The following is a 17568-nucleotide window of genomic DNA, read 5'->3' on the forward strand; positions in this document are numbered from 1 at the left end:
ATTTTCTTTTTCAGATAAATATAAATTTTTCTGCCAAAGTAAGACTTTTACTCATCATTCATGAATTTACAGTATCTTAGCAAAGGGACAGAATGTACTGCAGTGGCTGACAAGCAAATAGTTTCATAAATAACCCTCTTGACACATGTGAGATGTTAACATTTTTTGAGGTTTAGGCAGGGCTTGGGGCAGAAGAAAATTTATTTGCTTGTTTCAGTTTTAAGGCAACTGGGTCTTTTATTTTACCTCTCACTGATGGATAGAAGTGTTGGAAAGAGTTGGAAAAGAGTCTGTTGGAAGGAGTCTTCTGCTCTTTCCAAGCAAGCATACCACAATGACTGACATTTGGCTACAGGTGAGAGTTCCCCCCCCAAAAAAAAAAAAGTATTATTTAATTTCAGCTAGACAGAAATTTCAGCTAAACATTTAATTTGATTGATAATGTCATGTGATTACAAAACAGGGAATATACAATGAGTTGTAAATAAGATTTGCAGTTCTTCAGTATCTTTGTGCCGTAAATCTATATATCCAGTATATGAACAGAGATATATGGTCCATGAAGCAGAATAAGAATCCTCTTCAACAGAAAAAAAGTGAGTCAGTCCCTGTTGTAAAATGTTTACAGTCTAAGAGGCATGGAGACAGAACAATTTTTTCTTGTAGAAGACCTGGAGTGAACTGTCAAGGCAATGCTTGTAAGCAAAGACCGATAGAACTGAAGCAGTCCCCTTGGTCAGACAAGAAACTAAAGGTTATTCCAGGGGCTTTTTAGTTTTGTTTTTAAATAAGCAAGAGAAAAGAGTTGAAAGGAGGGATGGCAGCGTGACAAGGAAAAATAGACTAGAAGAGTGCTCACTCAAATTTAGACAATTTTTTTTTTTTTTGGGGGGGGTCAAAACTAGATTTCATCAGAAAATTATCTGCTTTTCAAGCAGTTTTTCAATGACAAAAAAAAAATAATCAAGTTTTTCTTTTGTGAATATCCAGGAATATCACTTCCCTTGAGGGCCAATTTTTAACTTGTCTGTGCTAAAGCTTCAACAGACTTTCAAGGGCTTACCCTTTTTTATTTAACAGTCAGGTGAGACTTAGAGGCCATTCCAATCACTTGCCATTACACAGAAGTGCCTGTCAGTTAACTTTGTTTTTCTTCAGGCCAGTGACTGTTTCTTCCATTGAAGAAATGTGTAATGAATATGATTCAAAGAAACAGTGTTGATATGTCCAGCGGTGCCAGGGAAAATCTCACCTATTTGGTAGTTTAAAATGAAAGATCTGAACAACCATTGAATATCTGGTGCCCACAAGGTACATAAATTTAGCAGATATGTTGAAGGAATTGGTGCCTGTGTACCGATGATGGGTACACAAAGATAAATGCTCTCCACAGCCAGATTTCCCTTTCTCTCTGTGTCTGGCTGAAGATGTTATTCTGCCCTTGTTTTTGTGCACTTCTGACTTTATCAGCCCTCATGACTGTCTCTTGACACTTTACACCTCTTTTTTTTCTTTTTCTTTGCTTTTGTTTTTTGTTTGTTTGGGTGGGAGAGTATCTGATTTTATTTTATTTTTTGGCATGTGCTGGTTTTGATCCTCTGCTAGGTTTATCTATTATTTACTTTACTTTTTTGGCTTTTAAGAAGCTGTTGTTTTCTCCTCAGCTATTTTTAGAATGTCTGTTGTAGTCTGATTAAAAAGAAATAATTCATGTCCCTGTATTAGGAGCTTTCTCAGGTCCTTTTAAGACAGAATAGAGCATATCAACAATTTCTGAATGACCATGTGATCATCCCAGGAGAACTGGAATAGAACAAAATGTCTTAGTGAAATGAATTTTTTTTGAATTTAATCATCAGCTGCGTACTGTAGATCCGCGAGGGTGCATGTTCTTCTAAGCTACCAAAGTTAATTGCACTAATAAGAGCAACTCTGCTTCCAGCTACAGGAACCAGCTCAGTTGACAGTGGCTGTTTGGCCTGTTGTACTGATGTTTTTACCAGAGGGAACGCTCATCAAAAGGCAAAGCATAGTTCAGGGGCTGTGTACTGAACAATATAAATAAGGAATGGGAAATGAAATTACAAGTTCAAAAATATAACAAACCAGGAATCAGAGAGACAAAGAAATTAAAAAAATATTTTTGGCCTCTGTACATATTGTCTATTAAGAATCCAGATATTTTTTTAATTATTTATTTTAGGAACATGTTATATTTATTAAACATCTGCAACCTTGTTCAGGAAACACAAGCAACTATTGACTGTTTAAAGCTAAACCTAGGCAGTTCAGTGATTACTAGGAGTAAGAAAACGTTTATCCTGCCATGCGATGTGCACGGTGGGGTACATGTGGGCACAGGGACAGGCATAGTTATTCCGTCAGTGCCACTGCAATGAGAAATCCCCCTCAACTCAGCTCAAACAAAGGGTAAAGTGAAATTGGCTCCTTCCATCCATGCATGCTGATGCAAGTAATCACGGTCTTTCTTCCTTGGGGCTACAGTCAGGCATGAACTGCAGTCAAATTGGAAACAGCTGGAGTTTTTACACCAAACTCTGCTGTTCCCTGTGCGCTGTTCATGCGGTGGTCTGTAATGAAGGGGATTTTGCCTGCTGGTTGCCCTGTCTGCAGGGGAAAGCTCTGCAAGGGGCCGTGGTCAGTGCCCGTGCTTGTGCCTCTTCTTTGGTGCATGTGGGCAGAGCCCCGCAGCCCTGCGGCTCCCCACGGCTGGGCAGCAGCAGCAGCTCCTCGTTCAGCAGCCTCGGGCGGGGGGCAGCACACTTGACCTGTCCTGTCTTGTTTTCTCCCAAAACACAAGTAATGGCTTCAGTCGTTGGAAGCTGTTTTGTGTTTGCATCTCTGTAAGCATCCCGAGATGTGGTGTGTGGAAGTAACCATGGCTTTGGGACTGGTAGCTATATTTATGAAGCAATTTGTAAAAGGCTGTAGTGTTCATGATGTTGTAGAGAGCCACCTTGTCGCAACTTGTTTCTGAGCCAAATTGTACTAAGAATATATGGAAGTAAGGACATGTGGAGGTGCACGTGAGCTAAAGATGTGCTATAGTGCTTGTGGGACTGGGAAGAGTCCCGCTCTGCCCACCCTGCTGCTAACAGCCCTTTCCTACACATCTGGTGTTGCAGATACTGAGTGCAGTGGACCTTTGGTCTCGCCCATGCTGGCATTCCTTCTGGAGAAGTCAGCTGTAGTGCTGTTACAGACCTGTTTTGTAGTCCTGGACAGCATCCCAGTGCAGAGTGAGTGAGAAGGCCTAACAGGGCAGGTGGAGGAGGAGGAGTAAGGACCTGCAAGGGGAGACTGAGGCATGTTGGCAGAGCCGCTCTGAGGTAAGGCCAGAGAGCATGAGGGGCCTGGTGGTGAAGTGTGTGCGTGCGGGTGCTGGCCCACTCCCTTCAGTGCTCTCAAGTACAGAGAAGCAAATTCTAAGAAAAAAAAGGAACAAAACAAGAACTCTTCTTGAGTCACTCTGAGTGTGATTGACAAAACGTGCATGAAATCTTACTATTCCTTCAGATAAATTCTTAAGTTTCCACGTTTATATTTAAAGTCATGAGGTCACCAGTTATAGGCAGTTCCAAGAACACATAACATATTTTCCAATCTGAATACCTTTTTTGGTATTGCCCTTCTAAAACCTTGACAACTGGAATAACAACAATGTCATTCGAACTGAGTGACAGCTGGACATAGGGAAGAAGGGAGGGTGCGTTAGAGTGGAGGCCTGTTAGAACTGAGTGGAATACTTTGCTGTCATTGACGTAGAGCAGACAGATGATACACTTCTGCAGGTGAAAAAAACTTTACAAAAACTGTCTTGAGCCTGTCTACTTGTATGTCCCACCTCCTGAAATGCAGGAAAAAGTTCTGTTTAACACCAACATAAATGGGCTTCTTGAAGTGATGCAAATTACTTTGAAACTGCTGAGTGCTGTTATGCCACACTGTGCAGAAGACCTTCACCAACCCTTCCCGACAGCTTATTGTTTTACATTTCAGCAAACACGTCTTGTCTTGGATTACCAAGTGCCTCATAAATGTAGTAATATACAAAGGGTCACATTTTGCTTTTGGATGAGTACTGGAGTAACAGTTTCATTAAGAACCAGAGGACAACAAGTAGTGTGCTTTTTGCACATTTAGATGGGCACACATTTTGCTTTTGGTAAATTCTAGGGAGCTAAGAAAGAAATTGCCAGTGATAAATATCAAGAACCAAAGCCCTACTGTTCACATACTATTAATAATAATTTCTTTCAGAAGTTCAAATATGAATCATAACAGCTTCCATAAGTGCCCTGTAGTAACAGGATAAAATATCTTCCTGTTGGCAAGCTGACTACTCACATTTGAGTTCAATATACCCTTGTAAATTTACTTCTCTGTCTATGCCTGCATTCTGAAATGGTCATAACTCCTTACCCCTATCTCTATGGGTGCATTTTTCCTAGCATGCTAAAATGGCCCAGAAGAGAACTAGTGCCCTAATCTGAGACAGCTTGTCTTGCCTGCTCATTGTCTTCCTGGACCTCCATCGGGACTGTGCTGGCTGGGTCCTTTAGTAAAAGATACCTGAAGGAGGGGAATATCTAGTGAACATGTAGTAGGATATAAATGGATTAAGTGTTACTGCTCCTATAAGTGCAAAGGAATCTCCTTATCAGTTTTCAGTTGCAGTACATAATTCAACTCAGTATCTGTAGAAGTGCAGTGATTTCAATTACAGCACGAAGTGATGTACCGCACTCAAACTACTGTCTTGCATGCAATGGATAGGATTTATACTTCTCATATTTAAAATGCTCTTGTGTGTGTGTGTGTGTGTGTGAGAAATTGACATTGCCATAAAAATAACGTTTTGTTTTGGAGTGATGAGCAAAGAGTGGAACTGAAGTCAGAGTGACCTCTGAATGCGGCTGGTCACCCCCATGCTGCACCCAGAGGTTTTGCCTTGGGAACAATCACACTCAGAGACCTCACTGGGTTGAGAGTCACCCCATCCTGACCTGTAGGAGTGGAGGTGTCCTTTACAGTGCGTCTCCTCATTGCTTGTAGAGGGTGCCCAGACAATGAACTAATTGTGTAGCTTGAGATAACCAACGTTAAATTGATAAACCTGACTTCCGAAGTGTAAAGCTGTAGGCTCATTTTAAACCATGCCTGTTTTCTGTTGTTGATCAGTCATGTCGCAGCAGCAACCCTTAAATTTCAAAATAATAATTTAATTTATAGGAAAGCCTATATTACAGCCATATTTAGCTGTATCTTAGGGGAGAAATAGTAAATAAATCAATGATTAGCTAAGACAGTTTAATTAAGGCAGTAGATACTAAAATCTGTTGTTATAACCTGCAACCTGATGAACAGCTCCTGGGCATGGCCAAGATGCGCTGCATGATGCAAAGCGATGCATGTCTTAGGTGCTCTGTGGGAATTACTGGGATCAAATGAATTTAGCCAGTGTCTTCAAGTCTGCTCCCAATGTGTCAAAGCAGGCTGGTTTGGTGTAACTTAAAAACCACGGTTAACCTCCTTGAACTTCTGGGATTTCAGAAACGTGTGATTAACAGTGAAGCAGGCCAGAGCAGTATTTTTTCATGTCATTCAGATGCATGTTAGTAGGTTCTGACTTACCACTGGGGTTTATCGTTCAGAGTCCCTGATAAGAAAGGCTCCGTGTACTGATAGTGCTCAATGTACTTCCATCTCTAGCTGTGTTTAAGCACAAAGTTCAGTGATAACAGGAATGGTGGTTATGTCCAAGGGAGCTGATGTAATCAAATTCAACAAAGCAGGTTCAGATTTGGAAACTGCTAGATTCCCAGCCAGTGCAGTGTCCACAAACCGGAGAGAAACTTCTAGACATATTTATGCACAGTGTTGAACTTTTTTCTCAAATGCATGTAAAAAATTACATACCCAGCACCAAAAGCCAGTCCTGAAATTTTGATGTGAATTATTACTCATTTTTTTTCAGGACGATTCCAGAAAGGATAATTTATATTGGTAGGCGTAAGATAATGTGAAGTATAAAATGAGAGGAAAGATTTCTCTCCAAGGCTTCACTTGTATGATATCAACTAACAGGCAGAAGAAGAAAGAATGATTCAGAAACTGTGTTGTACCAGATAACTGCAGAAGTCTTCTTCACACCATGAAAGATAAAATGGAAGCAAACAAACAAACAAAAAAAACAATTATTTTCAGTTTGAAAAAGACCACTCTAAGTAGAATAAATTCAGTTATTTCACCTCAGTCTGCAATAAAAAGTAGTTTATATCTTAGAATTACAATTATATGGTAATGTGAATTGCATTTTCTCTCCTTATTAGTGCAATATAACAAGCAAAAAAATATATAAAAAACCACCACCACCAACAACAACTAAAAATCAGTCCATCAGTGCTTAAGACTGGTTTCTAGGAATCTGAAAAAAACTTAGCCACCCTGGATCTCTAAGCATTGTCCAGCTTGACTTTATTACAATATTGTGGCTCAAACTGTAAACGTATAAGATTGATTTTGCTTTCTGAGAGTCTACAATACTGATGTAACATCTAGTGCTATAATACATGAAGGTTCTTTCACATTGGGAAATGCTTCTCATAGCTAAGTGACCTAGTGGATCCCAAAATAAAGGGACACTTTATGCTAATTACCAAATATTTACATTAGCTATGCCAAGCCCATGCACTGAAAAGTTAGTTCAGATCCCCAAAATTCATGAAATGAACTTAAAAGCAGTGAAGAAAAAAGAAAACAGCACGGGGTTTTTATTTTAATTTTAATTGCCTTTTTTGGAACCTTAGGTTATAAGGCTTCTTGTGTTTTCAAACCTTTCACCACAAACATGTAGCCTAGAAACTTTCTTTTCAACACATAATTGCACAACAGCGGCCTTAAGGACATACTATGCAACTTGCAAGAAAATAACTGGATTTGGCACCATAGCCGAGGCAGACACATACATCATTATTCCAAGTAAGCACAGGGCTGGTTGTGTCAATAACATTTGGAGCCCAGCTATATTATTTTTACTTGCCTTTTAAACACTGTGGGCGCTGAGCAGAAAGGAGGTGGGATAAGGAGACAAGACAGCTGTGAAATCAGCTTTCTTAGTGATAGCCTGCTGCCAAGCTGGGAGGCAGCCCAGTCCCCAGGGTGAGCTATGGGATGTAGACGGGCTGAGCACAGGCTGCGGGGTGCCAGGACGTGGCGGAGAGAGTGCGAATATGGACATAAGGATGCTGAAAAATACCCCATGAAGTATTTGGGCAGGGAATTTGAATGTCAGTTTGGCCTAGAGTTATAAGCAATAGCCGAATGTGCCATCAGTCAATGCACCCATCTGTTCAAATGGTAATGCATAACCATCTGGTTAAAGCAATCGTGCACGATAGCCACCCCAAAGTTTCATTTTCACTCCTCAGACTTATGGACAGGTTTGTGTGGAACATAAGTGACAGTACAGATACAATAGTTATTGATGAGTAAGTGCATTTTTTGAAAATGTGAATTAATTTCCTCCCTTCCCCGTGTTATGTTTTCCTGTTTGTGGTTCTGCGGTACTAGCTTTACTCAGGGCCTAAAAAAAATTATAAGGAAAAATATTCTTCTGGTACCATGAGCCTGCCTGGAAGCAGAAATAGAAATTTACTGCAACGTTATTGCTGCACGTTCAAGGGCCAGGAGAGAGCAAAGGGACACCTGAACTACAAGGCACTTGTGGAAGACCTTGCAAATATCAAGTTTAATAATACATGAATTTAAGAGGCTGAACACAGATACAAAAATGGCAACTTTTCTGTCTTCTCTTCTTTCTTATCCTTTCAGGAAAAAACAAATGCTCACTCCCAAAATCTAAGAAAACGAACATTTTCTACCATGTTATAAACTGTGAACAGACACATTATTAAAATTTCATATTGAGCAAGCATTAGATATGGGGAGTGTAACGTCATCTAAGATAGCAGAAGTTTGTGAGGGTCATGGACAAACAATTAATTCAATATTGTTTGTAATATTTTTCTACTATGTACAAGTGCAAAATTAAAAAAACCACAGCATTTAAGAATAAATTTTACAGTCAGTAAAATGTAATTAGTAACTCTATCTTAAACACCAGTACCTTCTGTCAAAAAGCAGCATGCTTTTTTATTTTATTTTTATATTTTAATAAGTATTTTATTAAATAATCCCATTGATTTAAAGGTAAAAAACAAAACAAAAAATAGGTAAAAAATAAATAATAATTGAAACAAACAAACAAACAAAAGAACATTGAAAAGGTTCTGAAGGGTTCTGTTCACAGTTGCCTTTTTTTTTTTTTTTTTGCTGACCCTAACTGCCCTAGAAGTTTATCTCAATGAAGTGAGCGTTAGGCTGATTTCTTTTTTTCTCTCCTAAGCTTTGAATGCACTTGGAGAAGTGTGCTAGAGTTTGTCGGGGACTTGCTTGTCCTCGGGCCTGATGCGCACGGCTCAGGGGCAACGTGCAGAGCCTGTGCAGGGCTGATAGGACTTGGGGAGTCGGTGTCAATAGGGTGAAATGCTTATTCAAAATGTGCTCTCAGGAATACTTCTGCAGTTAGTTTAAATGTTATTTTGGGAAATGGTCCTTTCACTAAGTTCACCTGAACCATGAGATAGATGCATTTTGGAAGGATAAATCAGATATTTTCAATCTACTTGAACACTGTCATTTAAAAATTAAACACAAAAGTTTGTGCACATCCATAGCAGGATGTATAGAAAGGGGACAATGATCAAATTAATTCACTCCGGAAAATGAAATTTTACAAACTGGAATTTTGAAAACCTTCAAACATCAGCTAGGGAAATAACTATATTATATTTAATAATGGAAATAACTTGATGACTTAATTAGAATAGAATATCCTACTGTATCTGCATGCTGTTTTATACTATGTATCGTCCAGGGCTCTGCTCTAGGAAGTTCAACTTTCTGTGGTTTTGGCACTGTTGGCAGAGTTACCCGCAAGCACCGAACATTTTTCAAGAGCAGAATTTTAAGTACATTGGCCATTTCTGGAGAAGAGCTAGTGACTTTGGGTCATGTACACTGCTAAATTTCAGCTAAGCAGTTTAATTGAAACACATAAGCTATCAAGCATTTGCAGGGAATCCAGCAAATGCATTTCTATTATAAGTATTAAATACTTGTATTTATGTGTCAATGACACAATATTTTTAGGACAGATATTTAAGATGCTTGTAATGACAATTTCGATCTACATTTAAAAGACAATTCTGCATGTGAGTGCTATAACCACAGAAACAAAGAAAACAATAAAATCTACCTTTGTCATATACATTTCTTTCAAGAGAGTGCCATCATGGGTAATTATTACATTTATTGTATCATAATACCCAGGAGTCTGAGTCAGGTTTGGAAAGCCTGGACAAATTGAGTTCTGTGACTTGTGAAATGAAATTGGATGCTGTGTATTGGAAATGTGGTGGCCGAAATACTCCTAGATACTGTCATTCCTTTCTGTTTTATAATTAATCTGCCTGACATCTGGAAAATTCCATTACTGCAGAAATACTTTGATGTGTAACTGACAGACTGAAACTCGTCCCTACAGAGTCAATAGCACGATCAGGCTTAGGCTGTGTATTTTTACAATGGACTAGCTCAACCACAAAGGCCAAGCTGCTTTTCTGTGGTAGCCTTTCATAAGTTTAAAGAGTTCAGAAAGGGCAACTCATGAGTTGAATGCACTGAGGTGGTATTTAAAGGTGGCTCTTCAATATGAGACAGCATGGTGCAAGCTGTTTGAAGTGGTGTTTGCATTACGCTTTAACTGTTGAATCTGTTACCTGTTAAATATCCAGTGCAAGCAAACAGGAATGCTGCTTATTCACAAAGCATCTTGAAGAGGCCTGTTCATTTGCTCATTGTTGACTGTGGGCTGAAAAATCCCATAGCATAACTTAGCATAACTTCTTCCAAGTTGATTAGTTTACATACTGAGCCGCAGAACTCTGTAAACTGAATTAACAGTAACGTACAACAAGACAGTATGGTCAGTAGCTTGATTTTGTTTTGTTTTCAGTTCAAGTGGCACAACATCCCTCAGCAGCCATAAGGGCTCCATTTTTTTTCCAGGAACTCCTTAGTTAGGCAGTGTTTTGGAAAACAGTATTGCTTCCCTTCTGCTGAAAGGAAAGAGGTTGCAACATTGCATGGCAGATAATGCATGACCTGTGATAACAGTCAATGCAAAAAAATATTTCTAAGAATTCTACTGGTGCTGTTTTCAATCTCTACCATTTAGTGAAAGTAAGAAACTTTCTGGAAGGTAGTGCCTTACGGTCACAGAAGAAAGAAATGTTCTTAAAAGACTTTACTAGGAATTGCCCTGCAATTGCATCCTGCTGGAACCCTTGGGTCTCCATCTGCTCCTGGCCCTGGCTGCTCAGAGAAAGACTTGCTGGACTGGCTGCACTGCAGAGCACAAACTGGCCTCTGCTTCAGTCCCACGACTCAGAAGAGAAATGTGTCCTTCACAAGCTGTAAGTGCCCCTGATGTTATTTCAAATATGGAAAAGCTTCCTCTTCCTCACTTGCTACCGGTTTTTATCTTATACCATAACTACTAATATTAAGTGAAATACCATTGATACAGAGGTATAGCACAGGGCATGTGGTAGAACTTAAACACACGGACATTTCTGAGTAGCCAAGTAACTAAGTAATGTACAATCCTGTACATCAGAAACGAGGACATTTATTAGCAAGCTTTTCTCATTGCCTGCCCACCACAGATTGTGTTCAATTTACATTTCACAACCTTTCAAAAAATCTGATAAGGATGATGATGACGACAATTTTTAAACCTTTGCAGTATTTCCTTTACAACTGCAAATACTGGCAGGTGCATGGACCCTTCAGTGCGGACCTGGTGGTACCACGGAAACTACAGACCCAGGCCTTTCCTCAGAAAAGCATCAGTCAGGTTATCAGGGTCAGCATCCATTAAAAAGAAATGAAGTCAAGGTTCATCTTCAAAAGATGTCTGATAATGAATCATATTTTCATAGGCTTACAAAGGTTGTCTAGTAAATCCATAACTGTTACTTGCTATATTTGGTTCCAATAAGGCAGATGAAATGCAGTTTCTTGATAATGCATGAATTCTGCTTTGCTGCTCAGTAGGTTTTGATTCCATCCTCACTTACACTTCCTGATTTTTGACTTGTTCAAACACATCGGCTCTGCCTGCTAAATCTGCCTGTGCCACTTTGTCCTGGCGAGCAAACCAGCAGTTCAAAGCCATTTCTCTGTAGCCAGCATTTCTTCTCATGTGGTGGTCCTTTTTGCTGTCTGATCCTGAGCAAACGCAGGGTAGGATTTTGTCCAGAGAACAGTCCACTTAGATTCTTGGAGCAAACTTGACTTCCTTAACCTTAAGTTTTCTAAAGAGAAAAGGAGGATCCAATTCCCCGTGCAATTCTTCAGCATCCTGTCCTTGCTCTTCCACTGTGCTTGTCTTCAGGCCCTTTCATTGGAAAGGCATAGAAAGTGCTCTTCTGCAAAGTGGTGTAAAAGCTGCATATGCACAACTAAGGTAAAGGAAAGAAAGTAAAAATTATATCTAATTTTGCTTAGGGATCAGTCCCGGGGAAAAGAAATGAGAAAATAACAGACATTGCATTCACAGCTGATATGAGTCTTTAATGGATTTTCTCCTGGGAGTTTTTCAATTACATTTCAATTCATACACGCTTCTAGCATCTGCAGCATCCCATGGCAAGGAATTCCAGCTCAAAATAGGGACAGTTATAAGGACAGTTATTTTGAAACTGCTCTCTGCTAATTTTTGCTAGATGCTTCCTCATAACTATTTTGGAAGATTCAATGCCTGGGCATTCCTGCTTTGCTCCCCCCATGCCACTCATGGTGACCAGCTCTTTGTAGCACATTCCTTGAGCTTTTCCAGAGTGGGGGCTCCTTGTCTGTGTAAATATTCCTTCTGCAGCAGCAGATCCATAACTTTCAGCAGCAGCTGTCTTGCCAAAGGGGCAAGAGGGGGATTGCTTAAGAAGACAGTCCACAACAAAATCCCAGCCAAGGGAAGGGTTTTGAGAGTCTGTGCAAAAATCTTTACACCTGATTCTTCAATACATACGCTCATCAAACCTCCAGTTTAAAGTTGCATCAGTTCAGGGGCAGTGTTCTTATTTTATTTTCCAGGTTGAGAAATAACTGGCAAAAGTGACATAGTCTATCAGAAAAAAAAAAAAAAAAAGAAAAAAAAAAGGTCTGCTAAAGCACACAGTCCTCAAAATGGCTTAAAAAATCAATTTTGGTGGAAAATTTGCAGAAAAAAAAAATCAATCCAAACGTAATGACTTCATAAAGTTAAATACCCTGAGGATTTCATATGCGAATACCAACTGAGCCTTAGCTACAGCTATGCTCTGGTACTGTTAACAAAAATTGTTGAGGAGAAAATACTGCTGCAACTTCTTAATATTTTTATTAAACTAGAACCTAATTTAAAAATATATACAGCTTCTTTGCAAAATTAGATTGCAAATTTGTGTTTTGTAAGGCTGGAAATTTCTCTCCATTAAAATTAGTGCCACTAGGCATTTCGGTTACTGAGGTGGCTTTAGCAATTTCAGATATCTTTTTCTAATAATAAATTTTTAGCAATATTTAGCTGAAAAATGCTTACAGTCTTATAACTAACTACAGTAATATGAATAAACTATATTAAAAAGATGCAAAAGAAAACCAGAGAAATAAAATAACACCACTGCTAAGTATTAAACATCTTGATTTCACAGCAAATTAATAGCTCTTCCAATTCCTGATGCTTTTATAATGCTAAGTGCTTTTTTCACTCTAAGTCCAGTGTACTGGGTATTTAAATTTTATAGTGTCAATAAAATATTTTAAAATTTGCTTTATTTTCATTCTGCCATGGCACAATCTCAGCACATTGTCTGGTGCTCAAACACTGATGGGTAAGTGGGTTCTTTGCTCCTAAAGCAAGATCATTTACAATTAAAATAAATTGAAGAGCTAAGGCAAAAAAGAGTTAAATATTTTGGGATCATGTGGGTTTGTCTTTTTTTTTTTTTTCACAATGATGTTTTCATACAAATCAGTGCTGGAGCAGTGAGGCCAGGAACTTGTGCTCCATCCTGCAGAACAGCTGGGGCCATATGCTGCCCTCTGCGCTAGGTAAGCCTCGCGTTGCTGACCCAGAGGCTCACTGACAGTTTGTGAACATGCAGTATCAAATACTACTTTTAGCTCGTTAATCAGTTTCTTTCAACACCTCTTCAGTCAGTTTTGTATCTCTAGAAAACGTAGGCTGCCTGGCAAGCCAATTTGTCCAATGCTTTACCAACGTGCTTCAAGCATAATTCGGTGATTTATGGAACAGCCCTCTATTTAAAGTTGAGTGAGTGACCAAAATATAAAACAGGAAGCATTGCAGTGATGCAAGCAGTTGACATGGAAACTTGCTCAGGCCAGCAACTATTATTTTCCACCATATCTTTCAAAAATCATAAATATCTGTTGTCGTGAACAGTAAATACTCGAGTGCTGCTCTTAAGAAAGCATCCGGCATTTTTGTTTGTCATGGCGAGCTTTCTGAATGTTTGGAGCTCAGTTCTGTAATGGTGGCTGGGAAGGGGTTGTTGAAGTCAGCTTGGTCTTTATGAAGCCCTAAAACTGCTTTGTTGAACGTGTCTTTTGCTGTAGTTACAGCAATTCATAAAACTTGCAAATTGGAGCCTATGGTATGTTTTCTAAGGAAAATCAGAAGTACCGATTTTTATTGGATTTATGACAAGCTAAAAAGTGTATGTGGGCTTTGAATTAAAAAGCGACAACAGAAAACTGGTATCGTGAAGACTCTGACTGTATTTATGCCTCAGTTGTCACTGTGCAGCTAAATGTTACAGAGAGTCAGAAATATGGTCTATAATCTGATATTTAGGAACTGCTTGTGCTAAACGTGTCTGTGTTCAGGTGGACACCCTCTTATTTACTGGCTGTTTCCAAAGGCCCTGATAAATATGGTTTTCTCAATTCCATGCTCAAAGCACTGCCAGTGAACTTTCCCGCATAATCAAAGTGGTGACCTCCAGCACGTCTTTTACACATTTCTAACCCACTTCAGAGTGCAGTTTCCTAGTGTTGGCTGTAGTATAGAAGATCCCATGACCTTGAATGGGACGTGTGATGTACTGAGGTACACCTTCTGCTCACTGGCAGTGTGAAGGGGCAGTAGGATGCATTCATGGTTCCTCTGTTTTTGAAGCTTTCTCCTTTCCTCCATCCTGCCTGGGGTCACAAACCTGTTTCTCTTAGATCCAGTGGGGTCACTAGGCAAGAGTAAGTTTGTTTTGTGAAACAATAGCCTCACCTGAACTCAGGGCCTTGATCTAATAGAAATGTTCTGTATTTGACTATTGGGTCAATAGTCAGAGCTTGCTGACACTGTAGTCATATTATTCGCTTTCTATTTCTGCTTATTTTTAGTTTGATTGGCTGGTTGGTTGTTTTTTGTTTGTTTGGTTGGTTGGTTGTGTTTTTTTGCCATTATTTTGTACATGTTGACACAATAGCTCAAGATAAAATTTCAAACATTTGATGCTTAAACAGATTCAAAACACAGTAAAATGGGATTCATCTACCCTGTTCTATTGCGTACCACATCATTATCTTGTATTGCATCTTTTAAAGTAATTCTTTTGGACAAAACATTTAAAGATGCTTTTTTCTCTGACTGGCAAACACTTTGTGAGTTTTAACCCTACTCAACCTGTTTCATAGTGAACTTGCAATAAATCTGATTAATAAGACCATTTTATTCCAGGTTCTTCCTGTTTCAATTCATAAAAAGACATAACTTGAGGGATTGAAAAGAGACGTAAAAATTAAGTTAAGCCTGGAAAAATACAATGAGAAACTTAAAGAGCTAAAACTACTTTTCCTAGAGAACTGAGAAGTTATTTGATTACAGCATATAAACACTTTAAAAGGATAAATTACCTTTATCTCAGCTCTTTAATCCCTTAGGGAGAGACATGAAATCAAAACACAAACAGTTTTTGTTTTTGCAGGTTGCCCATAGAACTAGTGCAGGCTCCCTCCCTGGGCTTTTTGAAGAACCGCCTGGAGAAAGCCTTGACAGCCTTGTCTGACCCCAGGGCTGACCCTGCTTTGGGCAGGGGTGTGGATATATTAGGAAGAACTTCTTTACTGAAAGGGTTGTTAGGCATTGGAGTAGGCTGCCCAGGGAAGTGGTTTAGTCACCATCCCTGGAGATCTTTAAAAGACATTTAGATTTAGAGCTTAGTGATATGGTTTAGTGGAGGACTTGTTAGTATTAGGTCAGAGGTTGGACTAGGTGATTTTGGAGGTCTCTTCCAACCTAGATGATTCTGTGATTCTGTGATTCTGTGGGTGCTGGCACAAATTAAATCCCTGTCTAATTCTACCCATTTTCACTTCTTTAATTTCCCAACCACCCGTATACAACAATATTGACCAAAACACCCTCTTTGAATGTGCTGGCCAGCTTAGTGTGATTGCCAACATGCAGAGTCCACATTGTGCCACTGTGCCTAAGTCACAAACCAGCAATTCTTCTATCGGGAGCACAGAACAAACACAGGAAAATGATCAACAGAAGGAGAGAAAAAGTAAAGAATAAATCAACTTCCATAAAGCCTGTGCTTCCTGGCAAAGACAGACTGCGAGAATATTCCAGAGTACTGCCCTAAAACAATCGATGAGAGAGAGGGCACATTTTGAAGGCACAAAAGTTGCTGTGTGAACACAAGCAGAATTACGCGTACGCTGTTACCTTAATCTGGTTGTACCCTGAACTGTTGGCAAAGTTGCAGGGGAGGATACTTAAGTTTGACCGCTTTCCATGAAAATGCCTTGTAAGTTGAGCATTATGAAATATTTATTGTGGTTTTTATCAATTTGCACAGATCCCAAGGAAGCCTCTGTCACCTCATTACGGCCATTTCTAATAGCAAATATTTCAGAGAGCAGCTTCATTTCTTCTTCCTCCTCCAGTCCCCCGGGAGCTCTTTTGTGGGTCACTGGTTGGCACTATTGTTTTTTTTGTTTGTTTTGTCTTGTTTTTGGGGTGTCACACAGAAAGTGTGCCAGGCATGGGGTAAGAGAAATGGGTGTTTGTCACTGCTGAAGGATACATATCCCAAGCATCCTTCTGACGTATTTTTATAGATAACTGCATATGTTGCTCATTCAAAAGTTGTTTTCAGGATAAACCTGGAAACCAGGGAATGTTAATTCTTCTTAATTTAAACTGAAGCTCACTGAATCACAGTTAGGACAGCCTGTTGAGGGATGCTGCTATTTTTTTAAGCTGGTAAAAACAAAATAAACTATCCAATAAACAACTGCATGCTAGGAATTTCAGGATAGCTGATGATGTTTGTATCTTCATTACCCCTGGGATGACATCATTCAATTAAATACAAAGCTGAGCTCATGAAAGGGAGCATAAGGAGTTTTCCATATCATCCTTTATTGTGTACTCACATCTGGGTCAGCACTAAATTAAAAACAAGATCATCATGTCACGGCTCTTGACAAAGGAAGCCTATTGTGCACATACCATTCTGGTTATCTAATGGAAAAGGGTTGGAGTTGATGGGTTGTTTTATTCCCTACAGCCCATACAGCTGTCTCAGGACTTCAATACCATCAGATACTACACCCAAAGGTTTGACTTTATTAATATACTCGATATGAATAATGATAGCATCATACTAAAAACAAATTAATACAAGTTTGAAAAGCGGTTAACCCTCATGCTTCATGGTATAAATTGTCTTGGGAAGAAGGTGGTTGTTCATTTTCAAATTTCTTGCACCTTTCTCTATAATAACATGAGAGTTTTATCAGCTCACATATTATTAAAAAATATTTTCAGAACTAAGCATTCTTCCTCACCGCTTCTTGGATTGCTCTGTCAGATAGTAAGTGTTATCTTGAAAGAAAAAACTAACTGAAGGTTTACAGTCCATGATTCATGCTCTACAGTGTGACAGAAAACTGAGATACAACTTGGCCAACGATTCCAGAACGAGTTGTGTAACCTTTGGCTCAAAGAAAATGTTTTTCCCTTCCTCACTTGCATAATAAATAAAAGATCAAGAAGTGAAGAAATGCAAATAATGTTATCGATGAGAGTAATGAGACCCCGAAACAGCTTCTGGGAGATCTAGTGTTTTCTTCGTCTTAGAGGGCTATTAATTACAGACTGATGTCTGTCTGTGGTACAGTCTTAAATTCAGCTGCAGTCTGTTGAGCTCTGTTCAGGAATTACTGGATGAGATATAATGACCTTGACTGGGCTGGGGTTTGAGTGTAGGATCTGAACAGTCTTTCCTATTTTTAACATTTCTGAAGCAATATGTACCCAAAGGAGGTTTACATATTAACAGAATTACCACTGGAGATGTTTCTCAACCAGAGAGAGGTAACCCTTAAATGGAGGAATAAAGGTAATTG

General features: G+C 39.2%; 1 long non-coding RNA gene across 3 annotated transcripts in view; it reads left to right on the forward strand.

Annotated features, from left to right (window-relative positions):
- Positions 1-17568, forward strand: part of LOC121078047 — a 176608-nt gene that overhangs the window by 60453 nt on the left and 98587 nt on the right. The window lies entirely within an intron of this gene.

The sequence above is a fragment of the Cygnus olor genome, chromosome 14 (assembly GCF_009769625.2).
Source record: "Cygnus olor isolate bCygOlo1 chromosome 14, bCygOlo1.pri.v2, whole genome shotgun sequence".
In the NCBI taxonomy this organism is placed as follows: Eukaryota; Metazoa; Chordata; class Aves; order Anseriformes; family Anatidae; genus Cygnus; species Cygnus olor.